This window comes from Ctenocephalides felis, unplaced genomic scaffold (genome assembly GCF_003426905.1).
Source record: "Ctenocephalides felis isolate EL2017-DRISC unplaced genomic scaffold, ASM342690v1 CF-g0.4_SCAFFOLD_01886, whole genome shotgun sequence".
Taxonomy (NCBI): Eukaryota; Metazoa; Arthropoda; class Insecta; order Siphonaptera; family Pulicidae; genus Ctenocephalides; species Ctenocephalides felis.
Genome location: NW_020538040.1, coordinates 141,217,387 through 141,239,546, shown reverse-complemented (window position 1 = coordinate 141,239,546; position 22,160 = coordinate 141,217,387). Strand labels below are relative to the sequence as shown.

Sequence of the window (22,160 nt, the reverse complement as noted above, 5' to 3'; positions counted from 1 at the left end):
AGCTAATTTACTATTGTAGAAATGTGTTTTTTGCTGTTTTCCCAATAATTGTACTTTTTACCCCATAGGGGCAAATAGATCCAGTGCCTTATTTCAATATTAAATGGACTTCATAAAATAATTGCTACATTTTTCAATGAATGCAAAATATAAATTTCATGGATGCATTTTATACAGAGATAACACTGTAAATAACCTTGGTCTGATGTTTAGTCAGAAATATTCATCAGCAGGGTTGGTATAACTATTTATTTAATTTAACTCTTGTAAAATTGTTTTTTTTTAACTTAACTTTTAAGTACGAGCGTATTACTTAAAGCGTTGCACAATAGGTTGATGGAAACATAAGAAATTAAGTGTTTCATTTCGAATGCGAGAGAATTTGTTTAATTAATAACGCATTATTGTAATTGGTCTAATATTGCTTGTTGACCAATATTCAAATTTATTTTAACTGCATTATGCCAATATTGAAATTTATAAAAAGAAAAGCGCAAAATTCTTCTGATTACGACATGCCGTGTGTATGACGGCATTCGATTATTTTAGAATATGTATTCAGTATGGCAACATTTGTTTGTTAAGGGTTAATTTCTTTTTTATTTCCCATTTTTTATCTTTTGCTAGGGTAATATTATTTAAGAAGAAAAAATGTATAGAAATAACTCCAGTTGCTGATTATATGCTTGAGACTATGACAGGTCCATTTGCCAATATTTTTTGAGTATTTTTATATCTAGTACATTGAGGTATTAGTAACTCGTTTGCTGCTTTTGTTTTAATTACTTCATCTACATAAGCTATTTTGATGTCATTATAGATGGTAAAAGTGGAGACATACCAAGGTGCATCCGTAATATTTCTTATTTTTATTGTGCTATATCTGGACTTTAATAATACTGTAGTTATTTACGCAATTCTATGACTTAATATGCCATGAGACTATACAAGCTTTAGAACAAATTTATATTAGATTAAATTTAATGTAAAACATTGTATTTTAGTCAATCAATAATTAAAGCAAATGTTACCATTTCTTTCTTTGCCATTATTTAATTTTAATTTTTGTTCAATTAAGCTTTACAACTTATGAAGTTCTGTTAACTACTCTGATTTTTTGTATAATACATAAAAAAGTGAGATCTTATGTAGCCTGTCGTTTCGATGATACAAAATTCAAAAAGAGTAATTCAGTTTTTGAGATGACGAAGCGTTCGATTTGAATGATTCCAGAAGCATTTTTATTTGTATTAATGAAATGAAGAACTGATTCCGATTTTGGGAAGTCAGGTCCATCGGTTTTGGGGTTCTACTAAAAAATAAATGAAAAAACTGCTATTTGGCGGTCAAAAATGACCATTAGACATATGCACATCAAATAATCAGATATTCTACAGAAATTTTAATATGACAAATTTTGTTTACATTTAAATTAGTTCCATACCAATATTTATCCGTTATAAAACGACGCGGCGTTTTGTTCTAATTTTATCTAAAACAGCTATAATTTACAATTTGATATATAAAAATAACTTTTATAATATTTGTTCACACGGTGGATTATGTTAAACAACGCCTATACAAATATTGTTTTTGCAACTTCAATCATCATGTAATTGTGTTTGAAGAACTTCATGTAATTAAAATTAGCATACATCTATTCACATACGCGACGACTAATCACAATCGACCCGTATAGAAATGATATCATCGTGAGCGAATGACGAATCATTGAGACTCGACTCTTATCTTATCTTATCTGCCGGAACGCACTTCTGTTGCATTTGTGCGGATTTACACCCTAGTCGCGTCTAAAGAAGTTTTACTTCAGATTTTTTATAAAAAAATTCAAAATTCTCAAACATCTAATTATTTCAGTTTTCAAAAAATCCTATGGCTTTTATAAAAATTTGAATTTTTGGTATAGGAAGTTTCAGCAAAATGTCTTAAGGCACAATGCCATACATAACTAGTTTGTATATCAGTAATGTAAAATAGGTATGCGAGGTACATATATTAATTAGGCATCCTTTACAATTATTATGAAATCAATGGTATCTATGTCTAAATCTGTGTGATCCATGTATATCGGTAAGAGCAAATTTATCAAACCCCTGTCTATCATCTTGAAAGGACAATATTCGACAAAGCATTTTCCCATATATGCGGGAGCTTTAGCGCGCGACGCCGGGATATGCAACGTCGAATGCACTGCACGGTCGTCGATTTTTTATTGCGCGAAAACCGAGTCCTTTTTTATTTATTATCGGCGCCTCACGGTATGTTCGATAGCATATTTTTTTGGCGGCGATGCGAGAAACCGGAAGCAAATCCAATTTTCAGCTATTTAACTCTTTCGCGCGTATTTCAATTTCCCGCCTCATACCGTCCGATACTGGCATTATGATTACGCGGGACGGTGCATCGCATCATCGGATATGCGCGTAATGCGAAAATGCATGTTAATAAATACATAATAAAAACGCAGATATACACGAGTTGAAAAGTTTATGCGAACGCGATATGAAAATATTTTCCCATAAACAGCAAAAAATAGAGACCGGGATTACACATTATGGTAGAGGTATGCATGTGTGCCTGATGACAAAATAACTTGCTAGTGATAGCCATTTTTATGTTTTTCAGAACTATGAGTTTTATGTGCTTTTGAAATTATATTTTCAATATAAAATCAGTCTAATTAATATATGTATACAAAAGCAGTTTTTTAACTTCATTTAAAAAATCATCAATCAATTCACATTTTTTATATTTACATTCTATAAATTAATATTTTCAATTATAAATTTACAATCTTTAAATTAATATTTACAATTATTTGATTAACTACTTAATTTAAATAAAACTATAATAGAATAGAGCGAGGCTTAAAGGTCCGCGGTCGACCAGCGATATCTCTGAAACAAGTAAAGTAAGAATTTTTTACCAACAATATTACAAAGAAGAGGGAAAAGGATGTATAACTATGTTCGAAAATCCATAACAAAACTATTGTCTTCCGTTGTTATTTGTTTTGGTTGTGAGCGGGGTAAAAAGAACCAACTATACCTTTACTCTGGACAAGATGTAAACTAAAAGAAATAGTGTTATGACAAGATAGATTAAAAGATGTATAGAAGATCGTGATCCACCGAGATGCTGCCGAACTCTATCAAATTACACTTTGTTTATATTTTCGAAGGACCAGGTATATTTAGATAATGGCTATATCAGACCGCTTAAAAGATAATTTGATGTTTAGATTTATAGATGATATGTTATACAGTTGAAATAAGTACTTGTTGCTTAGTCGAATTTTGAGATGTTACTCCTTTGAGTGTTGATTTGACTGATTACAAAGATTTGATAATTTTATATTATTTTTCTGGTTGGTCCATTTTGTGGAATTAATTATTGTAAGGAATTAAATCCCATTACAATTTTGGATCCAATCAGTGGCTATTAAATTTATCAATCAATCAGGTATTGGCCGGTGATTGCATGGTACGTAGAATTAAACCGAGTTCAAGTGATCCGAGTTTCTTAGAAATATAGATTAATTGTAGGATGATATATTTAGGGACAGGATGCATGACAATAATATGGATTATTTTAATTTGAAATAATATAATAAAGGATTAGGGTTTATTGCTGCTATCCTGTATGAAATTATGTATGTTGGGAGTAAGGCGTTAACAAATAGTAAATTAAATTGTAAATTTAGTTAAAAAAGGCAGTTTTACATTAGATATATAACGTAAATGGTCCTTTGTGCCCGGCCCTTAGCACTCCGAATTTCCCCCATTTAGTATCTATTTTTCACTCATTATCAGATTATTATTTATATTATATTGATCTGCTTCAAAATTGACAAAGTTGCAGTATAAAAACGTATTATTGTCGATTATTTGTCTGTTAAGTTCTGCTGTCTTCTACCTATAGTACATATCTATTAGTTTATCATAAAAACTGACGTGAAAAATCCGAAGTGGTTCAGAAACGATAATAGAAGAATTGTATTTAATCGATTTGCTATGAATTTTTATAATTGACTTTAAAAATTTGTTGCTGTAATTGGACTATTTTAGTAGAATAGTCAACTCCGTTTTAGATGCTTTTATGACGGATTCGAGAAAATTTCGAGAAATCATAAAGATCTAAAGTTTGTATAGGAAAAATACTGCACTTAATGTTGATCATTTCATTACATATATATATATATATAATATATATATATATATATATTATATATATATATATAAGATATTGTATAACATTTCAGTATCATATTTTTATTCAGGCATGACCTTAGTCTTTGTTGATAGGCATATGTGTATGAGAAAATAAGATCTTTATATTTCCAACTGTAACTCTTACGATACTTTTGCGTAGAGCTTTCAAATATATCGATTTTATAAGTTTGTGACTATGTATTACATAAATGTTATAACGAGAAAGCTCTCCCAATCGATGTCAAAGTAAAAAGAACGAATGTTTTATAGAATGCTGCTCCTTATTTTGGAGTGGAATAATACCGAACTCACTTGTCCTGCGTGTAATGCTTTTTTTCGATTCGGCAAAAAATGTAATATATTTGAATGCGCCTATATAAGTATATGGGGACACAGATTGCGATATATATTTTTAGCTTATGTATTTCAAGTCCGTCAGCTTTGAGCTTGTCAAAATGTAAAACATTTGCTGAACTTTCTGTTTCAAAGTTCATTTCCTGAGAAAAGTTTTTCAGAGTTGCCAAACGTTACATTAATTATATGAATTACATTTATTATTTATGGAAGTTCAATTGAATAACCGGTATGAATAAATGAAAAATAGTCATTACTTATATAAAGCAAAAAGTTGAATAATGAATAAATGAAAAGTTATATTAAAGCTATATGAAGTTACATTGGCGTTTACTATTATGTTCATGTTTAGAATATTTTACTTCATATTTTTAGTTTTGATCACTAGTATATGGCAATCTAAATATATTTATGTCTCATTCTCTCATTTAAGAAACTAATTGTTTCTTGAAAATTTATTTATTGCACATTTCTTAAAATCATATCTTGCAGGCATTATATTAAACTTGAACTTAAACTTAAAATTAAAATCGGCATCAAGCTTGCTTACATAATTTAATATATTTGTTATGAGGATCTTTGGCTCAAATTAAATGTAAAATGTGGTTTTTATAACATTAAAAAATATTAAAATAAATATCATTATTTTTTTCAATATTTCGTTAATTTTCAATCAACTAAATTTAGCGTGATTATTTTATAAAGGATATCAAATCCGTCTTAGATATTCTTGAATTAAATTAAATGTAAATCGTTTTTTATAACATTAAATAATGCTATTTTTTAAATTGCTTTGCTAAATAAGCTTTCTTTTTAAATTGTTTCATTAATTTAGAATCAATTAAATTGTTCTGAAATATATCATGTTAGTCATATTCATTTTTTGATTAAATTATATTAGTGCAGTAAACGGAGAGGAAAAAGGGTATAACCTCTGAATTTTTTTTACTGTGCTCCGAATTTCATGACATTTTGGAATTAGGTTCATCTTACCCTCAAATTCAAAAGTGAAAACAATTCGGGTTGCGCCAACACCCCCCGGGGGGATGACCCCCCTTCTCAATTGTGTAATTACATTTTTTAAAATAACGTCGGAAATCGATAGAAGAGCTAATTATAATAAAAAAATGTCTTCTATATTTTTCAAAAAAACTAATACTTTTCAAGTTACTGGCCACTAAAGATTCATATATTTTTGGCGTTTTTCTTCGTCTTTTTGAAAATATCTCCTAAATTATACATTTTAACGAAATTCATGTGATGAACAAAATAATGTCAATAAAATCTTAATAAATCGGTATTACATAAAGTGTTCTAGGAAAAATATTAAGCAAGATTTGGAAGAGCAAAGTCGTTTTTTATTTCGTTCAAGATTTATTGTTGTATTTAAAGCAATCTAGTGTCGAGGTTTTACATTTTATGCATTTCGGTGAAATTGGGTTTTATAGTGCTCAACATAAGCTTTAAAATGAGTGCTGTTACAAGTTTTTTTGCGTGTGAAAGGAGTGAGCTATCATGCAAATAAGAAGGCATATACGAAGTTTTTTTCTTTTAAATCATATGGTTTAATGAGCGCCATTTCCATCAGAATTGAAGTAATTCACATTCCATCTAGAATTCACTTCATTATAGACATCTTGATGGATTCTAGTAGATTCACTACTTTAGTACAAACTATTTTCAGAAAACTCACGATTTTATAAAAACTTTTTTTTTCTTTGACCCGAAACAACTGTAGTGAAGATGCTAGATCACGATATCTCGAACGCGTTTCGGTACTTTCTTTCTGCTTCTGAAAGAGAGACGTCTGCGCAATTTCGTTAGGGGAAATCGTGCAAAAAATTGTCAGAAGTTTTGCCGCGGATTTTTGTCGGGTTACTGTTACGAATTTTGTCATCGGGGGCGTTCGCCGCCCGCGCTGTATGCGTCACTTGATATATATTGCGGTTCGCTTCCTGTTTTATATAAAAGCGATTGTTTAAAACTCGTGACAGCGGAAATAAAGAATTTCACATTGCCGAACATCACCTCTAAACAAAATTGATTTTTACTCTTTCTAGGGTTTGTCGGTTTTCAAAAACCGGTTTTAAAATCCGGTTTTTTGGCAAAAATTATGGAATTCGAAAACCGGTTTTTTAGTGAAAAAAGTCGGTTTTCACTGTATAAATGGAAAATGACAAATATAGCCAAATATAAAAGATCTAAGATGAAAGTGTTTTGATTCTTGAAATCATATCGTTTCAATAGCATTTGATATCTTATTAGTCTGCAATGGTTCCCAGAAAGGTTTTGTATTTAATAATTTAGATTTTTATACCAGTTTATATATTAATTTAAATCAGTGTGACTTCTTCTTGAAGAAGTAACTCCATCTACTCAGACTTAAAAAAAAGTTTTAAACCATAGAAGCCACAAATTAAAGAACAAAAAACTTTAAATTATATATCAGGCTTTAAAAACAATTAAGCATAATTTGGTCGCAAGTATGAGAGTATTTTCTTCTTCAGGAAGTGAGTAAACAAAGGACACGTTTAAGTAGCAATTCGATAGACGTTTTCATTTTTTTTTATTAAATCATATTTTATTAAACAAAAACAATTAGAATGTTTAAAATTAATTAATTAAAATTGCTTGGAACAGAAATAAAAGTTTAGCTTAATTGTTTTTAAAACTAAAATTGATATTAAAAGTATGTATCAACATGTATCTAATATATTTTTGTTTTTTTTTTATTTGATGAATTTTTTTATTTAAAAATGTATTATTTTTATTTATTCGAAAACTTTTTTTTCACTGTCATAAAAATATTTTTTTATATGTGAAAATGATGCATGTATAACGAATAATTATTTTCAAAGTGATGAGGGTCAAGATAAACTATTATTTTTAGTTCTACTAATTAAAATTAAAATAATTTTATTATATATAAAATTGAACTATACATAAATTTAGTCTTATACTATACTAAATTACACTAATTTGCGGATAAATTACAGAATATTCGAACAAAATTTTATTTGCTATATAAAATTCGAAAACCGGTTTTTTAGTAAAATTAAAATTTGAAAACCGGTTTTCTGAAATGTCGGTTTTTGTATAAACCCTACTCTTTACTATTTACTTTTTACTTTTATGCGCACTAATAAACTGTAATGCGCACAGTTATTAACCGAACATAAACTATTAAATCATATTTTTGTTGCGTGTGTTTGTGATTTAAAGCTGGGCAACTAGCGCAACTTTTTTTAATGACGGAGAGACAATTAAAAGTTTGTAAAATCGTATTTTGAAATGCTACGGTCGGTTTGGTAGGAATTACGCCGACACAAAATTATTTTCTGGCTGTGCCACGAATACTTTTTTTATAGAAATGCCTCAAATATTTTGTAGATTTGACACAGTAAGTAGGGAACGAGTGGTACGGTGGTACCAATTATGTTATGTTGTGTTACATATTTCTGGCAATAAAGGTCATAATAAACCAGTTTGGTATATATAACTACTGTTTTTTAACCTATTTTGATGCCTGTCACTACCGCCCTGGGGGTGTGGACGACCGCGATACTCACTTTTTCCTTGTATGCTTTGATTTTTTGACCAATCCATCGTATTTAAGGATAGTATTTCAGTAAGTCCACATGAACAAATGCTCAAATCACCATTTAATATCTCCCGGCTAACTGGTAAATTAACAAAATTATGGCTGGTCAAAAAAATGGCACAACCGTACCCAATCCCCTCAATAATGATATATAACTCGAACTACTACAAGGACGCTAAAAGTATCTAAAGGTAGCGATGGTGAATCAAAATCATGGTAGATAATAAAACTTTTATAACATATAATCATCACTACGTTTATAAAGATATTTTAACTATTTTATGTATGACCGCAATAAGACATTCAAATACTTCTATTTAGGTACTTCAATCCTTTACTGAGTACTTATTTAACCACTAGATTCTTCAAACCTTTAAGGCCTTCCAAACAAAAACTTAGTGCATTTCTTGCATTTTTATGTCCTAATAGTGAATTTTGATTTATATTGTGAATTATAAGAGTGGGTTAATTGAAAGCAACTAAAATACGGTTGTTAAACAAAAAAATATGAAATGAGTTAGAGCTTTATAGTTTCCTTCAAGCTCTTACTTTGGGTAGGATATAAAGAACTCAAAAAGATTCTAAATTTTTCATGGAATTTAGGTGCATGTGTAGTTTATATGCTAAATAAAAACGTTCTCATTTTAAAAACTTATATTTCAATAAATATAAATATGTACATGAAATTTTTCACATCGTTCGGATATTTACCCGTGGGTATAGTATCCATCATTGTAACTTGTTTTGTAAACAATAATAAGTTTTAAACTAGCTGTAAGTGGAATTCTGTCTTAAGGCAATTAAGCATCGTGCCTTAAGGCAAATTGCTGGAACTTCCCGTACCAAAAATTATTATTTTTTAAAAACGATTAACATTTTTGAAAAAAAATATACTTTGAAAAGATAAGATTTTTGAGAAACTATAAATTGGACAAAAAATTACTTTTTTTAAAAAAAAATTTTTTTTTAAAATTTTTTTCTTATATTTTGACATATTGTGGAAGATCTGAACTTTCTTTTCAAAGCAATACGTACTGCTTTAACTGCATAGGGACAAATATAAAGCGCGTAAGCCCCGCGCCGCTGCTAACGCATAAGCATTGATACGGAACCATAGGAATGTTAACAAAATGTATACTTATTGTTAAAATCTCTATAAAAATATCTGATAATTTGATGTGCATATGTCTAATGATCATTTTTGACCGCCAAATGGCTCATTTTTTTTTATTTTTCCTCCATATCTCCGAAACCGCTAGACCTACCTTCATGAAAATTGTACCGATTCTTCATCTTGTCACATAAGTGAAATGTTTTTTGAATTATTCAATCGGACGCTCCGTTTTCTCCTAAAAACTGAGTTACCGTTTTCGGCACTTTTTTGCCCCGTATCTTGGAACGGCTAGACCTGCCTTCGCCAAAAACTAATCAGCACGTCTCCTTATCAATACGGAATCGAATGTTTTTTGAATTATTCAAATCGGTTGATCTGTGTTCCCGAAATCGTCGACGAAAATTTGTATCCGCACATACATACAACACACATACATACATACACACACCACACACACACACACACACACACACACACATACAGCATTTTTTCTAAGGTATGCCAAAATGTTCAGAAACCTCTGAAACGTAAAGATATATAAAAATTTTCATTTTTTGATTTTTTTGCGATTACTATAACTTGCCCTAGGGAAGTTAATGAATATAAAAATTGTCATAATTGTGACAAAAAGGAGGAAAGAAAAATTTCCTCCAAAAAAAACAATATACAATATAATAATAATATCATATAGAAACAAAAATATTTGAGATATGTGTTGAGGCATTGCAACAAATGCGTCAATCACATTGGTCTTTTTTAAAAATAACGTATTATTTAATTTTAGCATAACATTGATTCGAGATTTATTTGAATTAACAGGATTTATAATTACTGACAAATTTAGTAACACTGCAATTGCCAATTATAACGGTGGATAACATGTGTACATGTACTTCACAATTATGTGAGTTTGTAATTCAGTAATTAGTTAATCATTCGCCTTGGGTTATTTCAATATATTGACAGATATTGGAGACAAATGTAACAAAAAAAAACATATTTAAAAAATTACTAATCGAATGTGAAACATTTAATTAAAAAAAAAATTAAGTGTTTATTATACATGTACAATGTACTTTACAATAATGTGAGTTTGTAATTTAGTAATGTTAATTCATTTGCTTTGAGTTGTTTTAATATCTTGACAGATATTGCAGACAAATTTACAGAAAAACATATCTAAAAAAATTACTAATCGTAAGTAAAACATTTAATTTTTTTAAAGAAACAAAATATATCTAAAGTTTATTATTTATGTACGGAACCATGTAATTTCTGGAAGTGTTGAAGTGTGGCATTGTTAGAAAAGATTAAGAAAACACTGCTCGAAAGCTTTAATATTCACTCATGATGACATGAAATATATGCTAGAAACGTGTTGGACAATAAATGTTTAAAAAAAAGAGTGCGCGTAAGGTTCACACGCGATTGAAAGTAAAATTTATTTGCTACTGCACAGATGGTCATTTAAGTAAAAAATAAATACATCATATAACAATTTTGAATAATGTTTATTAGTTATATAGTAACACTTGTGATGTACACATTTATTAGTGTCAAAACATTATATACATTTATATAATGATAATTATAAATTATATATTTATAGTAGCATTATAAATATGTATAATGTTTAAAAACAATATGTAATTAAAGTTATTTTTCAAATATGACATGATCAGTTTGTCATTGTAATAGCATTTAGAAATGAACCTTCATTAGAGAAATGAAGTAACTGCTGATTAATAAATTCTATAATATCGTTTACACAGTGGATTATGTTTAACAACGCCTAAACAAATATTGTTTTTGCAACTTCACTCATTTAATTGTGTTTGAACAACTTCATGTAATTAAAATTACATACATTCATTGACTGCTTGTATTTTTTGTACTTTTTCACTGGGGATATAATCTCATTCTTTGAACAGCTGTAATATCTGTCTTGCCTAGAAAGTATTTTCCCATTTACACGCATACAACGACAGATCCTCTTTCACATACGCGGACGACTAATTACAATCGACCGTATAAAAATGATATCATCGAGAGCGAATGACGGAATTATTGGCACTCGACTCTTATCTTATTTTATGTGCCGTAACGCACTTCCGTTCATTTGTACGGATTCACACCCTAGTCGCGCTTTAAGAAATTTTACTTCAAAAATTTCATTTGAATGTATATTGAAGTTTTTATAAATATATTTCATATCAAGCTTTTCTAACCTAAACTCCCAGCTACACACACACACACACATTATATATATATATATATATATATATAAATATATATATATTATACATATATATGTGTGTGTGATGTGTGTTGGTTGTATGTATTATACACACCTTTTGTAGTCATTTATTTTTTTACTATTCCAATAACGTGATGCAATAATCCATTTCCTTTTTTGTTGCAAGAATCGTATGGGATCAGTGGTGCAATGTATGATACCAACAGTTTCCCCGATCGTGCAGCTCTAGAGTTACCTGTGGGAGCTCGATATTTTTCCGATTGCTTGAATCTTTCTAGTAAGGGTACTTCCTCACCCAATTATAAAGGATTTCTTAAAAAAATATAACTTTTATAATGGCTGTACGATATTTTAATATTTATTAACTTAATGTTAAATGTTCCGTACAAGTTAACTTAAAAGATATATCGGTTCGATTTTGGAATCGATCCGGAAAACACCGATTTCATGAAGTAATATTATGTCTTTGTAATATTATGCAAATTCTTCAACTAATTCAACATTATTGGTAGTTCATTTTTATTCAATGCAAATAAAAATTGCGTTTGGTTTAAAAAGTATTATCTGGATTTTATATCTTAAAACTTGTTGTGAATACTTCAGAATAGCTTTGTGTAGATAAAAGCAACTTATTGGCATTCTTATTTAATTTATTTATTTATTTCTATTATATTTAGGATGATTCGAAAAGTGATTTGATAAATAGTGAATTTGTTATGTTGAAGTTACACTAATTTCAGTATCAAATCTTAATACAAGAATCATTTTATTTTTTCAATTTATTAGCTGTAACGTTGTTAATCGTTTGAGCACTTCATATTTCTTATATATATACATATTTTATTATTATTTTCAAATTTCATTATTTGTTTCAACATCAATTTATGATTCAAAACTACATGGTATATAAGCTGCTGCAATGTGAATCCTCAACCTAGTTTTATTCGAATTTTTTATTAAATACTTTTTAGATATATAATATGCTGGGTGTCTCAGAAGTCAACGTCAAGCTGGAACGGGGTTGATTATAACTTTCATTAAATAATAGAGAAAAATATCTTACGTAGTTTGAAAATATCAGCTTTTAAGTGCAATTTAAAGCTTTGGTGAAAATGTGATCATTTTTGATTATTCAGGTCAATTTTTATCAATTTTGTTATTTAAGCTTTGGATCCGTAATCGTCAATAACATTCTAGGGCCACCGCCATAAATATTAAAATAATTATCCCAATTTTCAAGAATAAGACTTTTTGTTGTTGAACTATGAAGTTAAAATTTTCAGAATTTGTTAGCCTTTGAAAGGCTCTTCATTACAAATAATACACTGGAGTGTATTGGCAAGTTCCGTCAAAAGTTGGCGGATTTTGTAGGTAAAATAGTAAAATACTTGATGGATTTATAATAAAAACATAGTAAAAAATAAAAGTGAATAAAGTATTTCTGTGACACCTTGTACATATAATCTCAAGTAAAAATCTCCTATCATAACTTAAGATCATGATAACATTATATAAGATCATACGATATCTACGCGTTCATAATTATTTTCAATTATCCTATTCCTAATCTAATCTTTCTTAAATTCGCCTATTTTACTTATGTCTCTAACTTTAACTTAATTTTATAATGAAATAGATATTCACAACACTTCACCTAATCAAATAATCTCCATCTGCACAAGTTAACCTTTTTAATTTCTTTCAAATATCTCATTATTTTTCTCATTCTGTATATGAATAGTATTGTTACATTCTGCATTATATGTAATTTTATGTAAAGCATTTTATGTTAATAACTATATATTGTAATTTTGTATACATTCTAATTGTTATCATTATGTAAAATAATTGTATTTGAGTTCTCTTGGAAGAAATCTGTGGCTATATATTTAAAAAAATAATAAAAAATAAATAAGATCCCAGATCCAGTGGTTTCTAGACCAAATTCGTACCACGTATTCAGCTTTGATTGCCTCGTATAAGTAAATACCTATTTGGGAGCGTTCAATAATCACGTGATCGAGTTTTTAAGGATTTTTGGACTCAATTCTTCCTTCGTGATACGTGGTGATATTCAAAATTACCAAGCCCCCTCCCTCCCCAATCAAACATCACGTGTATTTTTAGTACGAGAAAAAATTGAATTTTTTTTTTGAGAATGTTTGGACTTTTTTTTAACTTAATTTATAATGAAATAGATATTCACAACACTTCACCTAATCAAATAATCTCCATCTGCACAAGTTAACCTTTTTAATTTCTTTTCAAATATCTCATTATTTTTTCTCATTCTGTATATGAATAGTATTGTTACATTCTGCATTATATGTAATTTTATGTAAAGCATTTTATGTTAATAACTATATATTGTAATTTTGTATACATTCTAATTGTTATTCATTATGTAAAATAATTGTATTTTTGAGTTCTCTTGGAAGAAATCTGTGGGCTATATATTAAAAAAATAAATAAATAAATAAATAAGATCCCAGATCCAGTGGTTTCTAGACCAAATTCGTACCACGTATTCAGCTTTGATTGCCTCGTATAAGTAAATACCTATTTAGGGAGCGTTCAATAATCACGTGATCGAGTTTTTAAGGATTTTTGGACTCAATTCTTCCTTCGTGATACGTGGTGATATTCAAAATTACCAAGCCCCCTCCCTCCCCAATCAAACATCACGTGTATTTTTAGTAACGAGAAAAAATTGAATTTTTTTTTTGAGAATGTTTGGACTTTTTTTAAAATTCAGGTAAAAATAAATAGACGTGATATCTTACTATACCTCTTTCTCCTCCACGTGATATTTCGTGATTTTCTGTCAAACCTACCCTCCCCCTAAAAACCTCACGTGATTATTGGATGCCCCCTTATCTAAAACAATATTTAAAGATGCAAAAATTGTATTCTTTCTCAGGATTCTGTTATAAAGTATTTTCTTAGTAGTTTAATAAAGCAGTTGAAACGAGAATGTTGTCCTCGGATTAAATCATATCTCCGACGTGAAATCTTTCTATCGCAAAGTCGATCTATAAACACCTCAACGAGAGCCCCGTCCGGGTTGGACTCACTCTTAGCTTCTCGAAGGAATGAATGTGCATCATATTCCCGGCTCTCTGGACGCCCAGGAATTGCAATTTTATTCGACATTCGATCGGACCGATATCTCCGGAGTGCTTGTTATTGCGATATTTACTTCCATTACAACGCATGTTCGATATACCGAACATCGTTGGCCGTCGTATTAGTATGGAAGATGGCAGGGTTTTGGAAATGGAAAAAAAATGGTCTGTGAAGTATTTTCTGAAGTATATAAAGAGTTACATTTGGTAACTCAGTAACTAAGACCTTTTGATGTCTTTTCCATGTATTGTAATTACAATCGAGCGAGTTGAATTATTTTGGGATCATTATTTTACTATCTTCATTATAGCATTATTGTTGTTGCCAGAACTTTTATTTTTGTATCTGAGATTACTGTTTTTTTTTCAATTTAACCAATATGGTGTAGAAATATTTTTCACTAAAATCAATGTTAATTAATTATTACCGAAAGAATGATAAACTTCTGTGCTTCAGTATTGATCGTTTATTTTATCAACTTGTATTGACTTTTAATTTTCTTTGAAAATTTATTTTTTATTAACGCATTATTTTTTATTTGCTTATTTCAACAGTCAGAAATACAGCATAGAAATATTGCTTTGTGAAAGAAAATTTACTAAATTGATGATGTAATAGAAATGTTTTTAAATAAATCAGATCTTATTTTACTAATTACAATATAAATTAGTGTTATACAATAGTTTTTATTTCAAACTAAAGCTTAATAATGAGAAATAGTGAGAAATCTACTTCACTTTATTTTTTTAATACAAACAGAATATTTAAAACAGATGCTTTGTAAATTTACTAAATTTTAGTAAATTGATTTATATTTTTTTCTTATAGTAAAATCCATAATATTATGCTTGTATTTTAATACCATGGACAATACTCGGCTAATATGAATAGAAATGTACCTATATAATATGATCGATGAATATAACTTATACTTACTTGTTCATAATAAGGTCGTGATTAGTTCCATTATATTATTTTACATTTTCATTCAAGATGCTGTGTAATTCAAATTGTTCTAATTTTATCAAACAAAAAATAAACTTAATGCATACGATATAATTGGAAGAAATAGGTAGGGGAGTCTGGTTACGGTAGTGACAGGCGTTATAACAGCTAAACTATATTGATTTTTAGATAGCGTCCAAAGAGAGTATGTTTATTCGAACAAGTTTCCATTATTGCTTTCAGTCGGCACGTAGATACGTTTTTGCATAGGTAATAACGATTGTTTATTTTAAGAGTGTGCGTTGGGTACGGTTTGCTACATGTATTATTATTATTTTTTTAATACCAATAAGAACTTTAAAGTTATATTCTGTAAGCTATTTGGTTGACACTAATAAAATATTTTTATATATAAAAGTTACCCCAGTGGGTATTATGTACAATTCGTTGCAGTTTTACTAGATTAAATTACCTGACCATAATTTTTTTTAGTCTTCTCGATTGTCGTGGAGCAACGAGTGAATTAAGGTGATTATCTAATTTTGATGATGATTAGTCGATCTTGTTTTTATGAAGTCGTTAATATATAGCATCTACAGATCATTATTCTAATTGTAAGTAGTTTTGATTGGGTCTGCTGTACCAATTCCACATCAGATTTGCTAGAGCTTTGGTGTTTGAAGCTAGTATTTTTGACGCTTGCTTACTAGTTCTTCTGTAACTCCGAAAATAATCTAAATTTGTTTCTCAAATTTTAGGGATATTCTTGGCTAGTTTTGGAAGACATTTTGCAATAAAAACGATTTTTTGAAGCCTCTAAAGTAGACTCCCCCCCTTAACCTATGTTCTGTCACAACCGTTCTGATGGTGTGGACGTTATGCCAAAATGTTATAAAATAAGTTTATATAGATAAAAAATTATTTATATAAAGTGTACAACACTGACCGCCCGAGTACTGGAATCTGTCCGCCCGTGTGGGCTTCGTCGTCCTTCCTCTTACTCCGCGCAGCCCGCCTGTCGTTCCACACATGTGTTGCTGTGATAAGGCACTCCTTACTGTTCGCGTTTGGGGTTTTGTGTTATTATCGTTGACTTCGCAATCATCTAGGTCGAATTAATGTCTTAGTCGGAGGAAAAATATTTGTTTTTTCCAACCATGAAAATTAATGAAAATTAGGACAATTATATAACATATTAGCGTACCCGACAGGAGGAAACCCTACTCCAAAAGGCACAAGTTTTCTAATCAATCGTCAATTATCAAGGGCGCTCTTATAAAATATGAAAAAACTTATTTCTTAATTTGTTACTTACATAGACCTCATACTACATGGACTGCCAGTCCTCATATGTTTTCCATTGTATAAAGTGTATAAAGCCAGAAGGGACTGTGACGTCACTTGCTGAACGAGCGTTGCCGACAACCGTAGAACCCTCCGGATTGATTAAATGTCATATGCCATATGTTACATTTTAATAATATTATGGCAATTGTGTGGACTGATAATTTTGTAAGAGATGATATTAATAATATTTATCATAATAGTTGATGTTATTCAAAAATAATCTGTGATAGTTTTATTTCAATAATATATAGGCAATTGAAATGACTGATAGTTTTGTAAGATATGATATTAATAATATTTCCCTGTGAAATGAATGTATCTAAAATCGAATCCATCTGTCAAAATTGATTTATATATCATAAGGTCTATGCATATGACGTTTAATCATTCAGGAGTGTTCCAAGAACCACTTCATGGTTTTTCTTCTTTACAACAATTTACAATTTCAAGTACACACGTTACATATGACATATGACATTTAATCAAACGGGAGTGTTCCATGATTGTCGGCTACGCTCGATCAGCAAGTGACGTTATAGTTTCCTTCTATTCGTATGCACTTATTTTGCGCTCGACTAGCAATCCACATAGTTATATTAAGGTCTATGGTTACTTATCACACTTAGGTTGATATTTTGCTTTAACAATTATGTAGTGTACGAGAAAATTTTTTCAGTTTGCTATAAAACTAATTCAATTTTGATAAGAACCAAAACTCAAGAAACTCAAGAAAAAATCTTACTAATTATGCCGCTACGTTTTGGGCCGCCCATGGGTTAGTTATTAGAACTATAAAATTTGGTTCAGAGATCCCAGGTTCTTGTAGATGTAGATGTATTAGATATACAATTTTCAATTTTCAAAATTTTTAAAAAACTCGAGGAGGTTCGATACCTCTCGAGCAGCTTGATGTCAAGCAGTATTGATATCGGGTTTCACTTGAAAATATAGAAAGCAATATGTTTCCAAGTGAACATAGCTTTTACCCGGCATTGCTGCATCAATAAAAAAACATCACTATTATAGGAATTTTAATAATAACATTTATCACATAGAGATGGAAAAATTGTTGCCATATATAAAATTCGACGTAGTTAAGTAAATTATCACTACAGCTCATAGAACCATATTTAATTATTGCTGTTCAAGTAATACAATAGAAAACGAAAAAAATCAAATCTATAAAATAAATTTTATATATATATATATATATATATATATATATATATATATATATATACATGTAATGATTTAGTAGTTAATTTTGATGTGAAATGTATGAGTGAGTTCTTGAGGGCGATACATCAAACAAAGAGAAGCCAAAGATTTATAAAATAATCTTTATTTCAAACGTTTCGACATTCAATTTAATGTCATCATTAGTGGATCTAAAAACAGTATGAAAATTAGCATATCTAGGTAATTATAATATATGTGGATTGGTAAAGTAAATACAATAAGAGAAAAATTAACAAACAGCAACACTTAACAACAAACCAAATATAATACCTTTCCTATCTTTTATATTGGTTTGTTGTTAAGTGTTGCTGTTTGTTAATTTTTCTCTTATTGTATAGTTACTTTACCAATCCACATATATTATAATTACCTAGATATGCTAATTTTCATACGGTTTTTAGATCCACTGATGATGACATTAAATTGAATGTCGAAACGTTTGGAAATAAAGATTATTTTATAAATCTTTGGCTTTTCTTTGTTTGATGTATCGCCCTCAAGAACTCACTCATATATAATATATATATATATATATATATATATATATATATATTATTATATATATATATATATTATACATGAATAAATTGAGTATTTGCAAACGCTTATTTCAATGAAGTTTACATTTATTTGGTATCAGTTGTGAATATGAATTATTCTTATATGTATGAGAAATATACGGTTAAATAGACCTTACAAATTGTACTATATCACTTGTAAGATACCAATTATTTCTTGAATCAATTTTCTCCTATTGACTAAATATGATATCAATAGAATAAATATCTTCTATATGAGCAATGTGTCTAGCAAGTGGAACTAATAAGTCATTAATTCCGATTCCGAACACCCGCAATTTAGATTATTTACATTGTTTTCTTCAAAATACCTCTTCATTATTGTGAAAACAAATATTTACAAACAGATCATTAAAATGACAAACATAAACCAAAGATTTTACCGCTGACCCTCGTCAAAAATGATGTCATCTGCCATAGATATTTTGATGTTTTCCTGATGTTAAATAATAAAATGAAATAAAGTTTTTCCCTTATCGAAGTTACCGTCAAGTTTGGCAGCAAGATTTTCAATTAAAATTTTTATTTTCTAGATTTTTTTAAACTAACATATGATAAGTTTGGATAAACATAATATGGATTTTGAAAAATTAGAATTTGCTTGCCAAATGATGTAAGGATCAATAGATATGTCATTAGTATTCAGAATATTAATAAAAACAACAGATATAATAAAAGTAAAGATGCTAGAGACTTAATATCTTATTAATTTATCTTAAGATCCACTAATATTGTTTTTCGAAATAAAGATGGATAGTTGCTGTACTATTTCTCTATAATAAAACAATTTAGCAATCAAAAAAATGTTACATATTATCAAAGATTGATAAATTTGAATCGAAATAAGATATGCAAACCGGAATTTTGTGATAGATCAATTCTATATTACCTGTAAAAAATGACGGACCTGCACAGTTCTGTTTACTGCATCAGCTTGTGGGATAGTAGCTATGACAATATTATGCATGACTAAGAATTAAATATAAGAAATATTAAGAAAATCATATTGAAAAATGCCTGTTACTAGTCACCCCTGTTAAAGATAGCCTTCTACTAGTGTTGCACATTCAATATTTTTTAAGTACATATGTATATCATTTAATGTCATCATGCTATATGTAGAAAATATATTATTGCTTGGTAATTCATTCCATATTTTAAAATATTTTTATATAATAATTTCTGACTTGATTAAAATTGATATAACTGATTGAATTATAACCTGTAATTTTGGCTGAAACTTCATCTAATTTTCGATGAAAACCTATCAGTGGGTACATTATAATATATAGAATTTACGGATATATATTTCACATATATTGAAAAAGATTTATATAATGGACTCTCGAACATATAATCCCCAATTTATCAATATATTGTATAAAACTTTCATTCAAACATATGGATTAAGAAGCTTAGTGCAGGATTACGCCGTTATAATCAATGTGTAATAAATATATGAATCTGTAAATTCTGCAGATTTAGTAAAGTAGAATTTATGTTTTAATATAGTTTATAATCCACTTAGAGTCATTGTATAATATTTATAATGCCGCAATGAGTATAACTGTTTTTCCATTTATACGTATACGTTGAATGAAAATTTAATCGCTTTGGTTTTAAATATAACCCAATGCGGACGTAGCTTAATAAAACTGAATTTCTAGTTATATTTTTGGCATGAATTAAAAGAATTGAATTGAAAGAATCTTTTTGAATTAGAAAAAATGGATTATTATTGCTCTACTTTTGTCTATTTGATCGCTGGTCAAAATATTTTGGTGAAACAAGTTTTAAAATATAATAATATTTAGTACTTTACTGCGCATTTATTTGCTTATATATTCATCAGATTAATAATGAAAAATTTTGTTGCAGATTCTAATCGAAATCCTTTAAATTGGTGGACGATTCGACTTTTCATGCCCGAACATTGAAATAAGGTAATTATGACAACATTTCACCATTATTATTATATGTGCTTATTATATATATATATATATATATATATATATATATATATATATATAAGCTTTCATCTTTCCCAATTATCAAAGAAAAAGCCATAGTTAATATTTTGAAAAATAATTCATACTCACTTTATATTTACATGTATATATTCTAGCATTTAATTTTTTTTTCAAATTAAATATTTTTGTTTTTATTATTCAATATTTATAAATATCCAAATATTTATTGATATTGTAAATTTGTTTGTATCTATATGCCTTTTCACCAGTGGAAAAAAAACTCGGTAAAAGGGGCACCACCATTATTTTAAAAACAATTGAAGTATAGAATTTTCAACAGTATTATTTAAAAGTAGGAAACATAATATGTATAATTAGTAATTTCTTAACTCTTACGAAGTCGCTATCAGATGATAAATGGCCATATTCATAATTAAGGTATTTTGTTTCGTCTAATTATTGTTTTTAAGTGTACGTTATTTTATTGTTTCGTAAGATGTATTGTTATTTTTAGTTATATTCCTTAATTTTGTTATGTAATTTTTATAAAAGTTCACATGTGGGTGGGATAAAAAGGACTAACTAAACCTTTACACTGGCGAAAGTATAGATAATGACAATATTGTAATTAAAATAATAGATTAAGTTAAATAAGTAATTTTACAAGAGACAAATTAAATACATAGTTATTCTATCTCTGCTGCCGAATATTTTCGAAGTTATATAATATGTAATCTTTGTAAAAAGCATACTCATAATTTTGTTTATTTCATAAATAATTTAACTATTATTTCGTAAAATCGCATTTGAATTTAAAATAACCTATTGGACCTATTTCCACCTAGTCGGCCCATTTCACTCCATATATGGGGTAAAATAGACCAGGCGATACATTTTTGGAAAACTAACAAACAACTACAATCAAATAGATCAGCTGGGAGTTTAACTGAACATAGTCAGATAGTTGTTTGTTTGATATGTATTATTTGTCGTGATGTAATTGGTTTGGTTTTCACAATAAAATTGCTTACAGTAAAATTGGACTTTTATGCGCCGCACTACCTTAAAATATGAAAGGTATACAAATAAAAACAAAAACGAAACAGAAACGAAAATGACGACAAAAACATATTTTTAAATCCATCCATCTATATAGCAACTAGTGGGATGCATGGCTTCGTGCCTTAATGCAAATTGCTGGAACTTCCCGTACCATAATTAAAAATTTGAGGAATGAAAATAATCAATAATTGTATTAAATAGTTTCAAATATATTATTTATTATAAATACATACTGTAAATTTATAAGTGCTTATTACCGTGGGCGACGAGCGTATTCTACAAATAACTTATGTGTATGTTTACAAGAAACATGTTAATTTTTTTCTTTAAATCTA

The 22,160-nt window shown here is 28.7% G+C and overlaps 1 protein-coding gene across 3 annotated transcripts in view; it reads left to right on the top strand.

The window, feature by feature from the left end:
- Positions 1–22,160, top strand: part of LOC113377989 (leucine-rich repeat-containing protein 24-like) — a 573,615-nt gene that overhangs the window by 446,412 nt on the left and 105,043 nt on the right. For all 3 annotated transcript variants that reach the window (XM_026618474.1, XM_026618473.1, XM_026618475.1), the window contains one exon: positions 20,672–20,736. The gene's annotated coding sequence lies outside the window, so the exon portion shown is untranslated. The remainder of the gene's footprint in view (positions 1–20,671; positions 20,737–22,160) is intronic.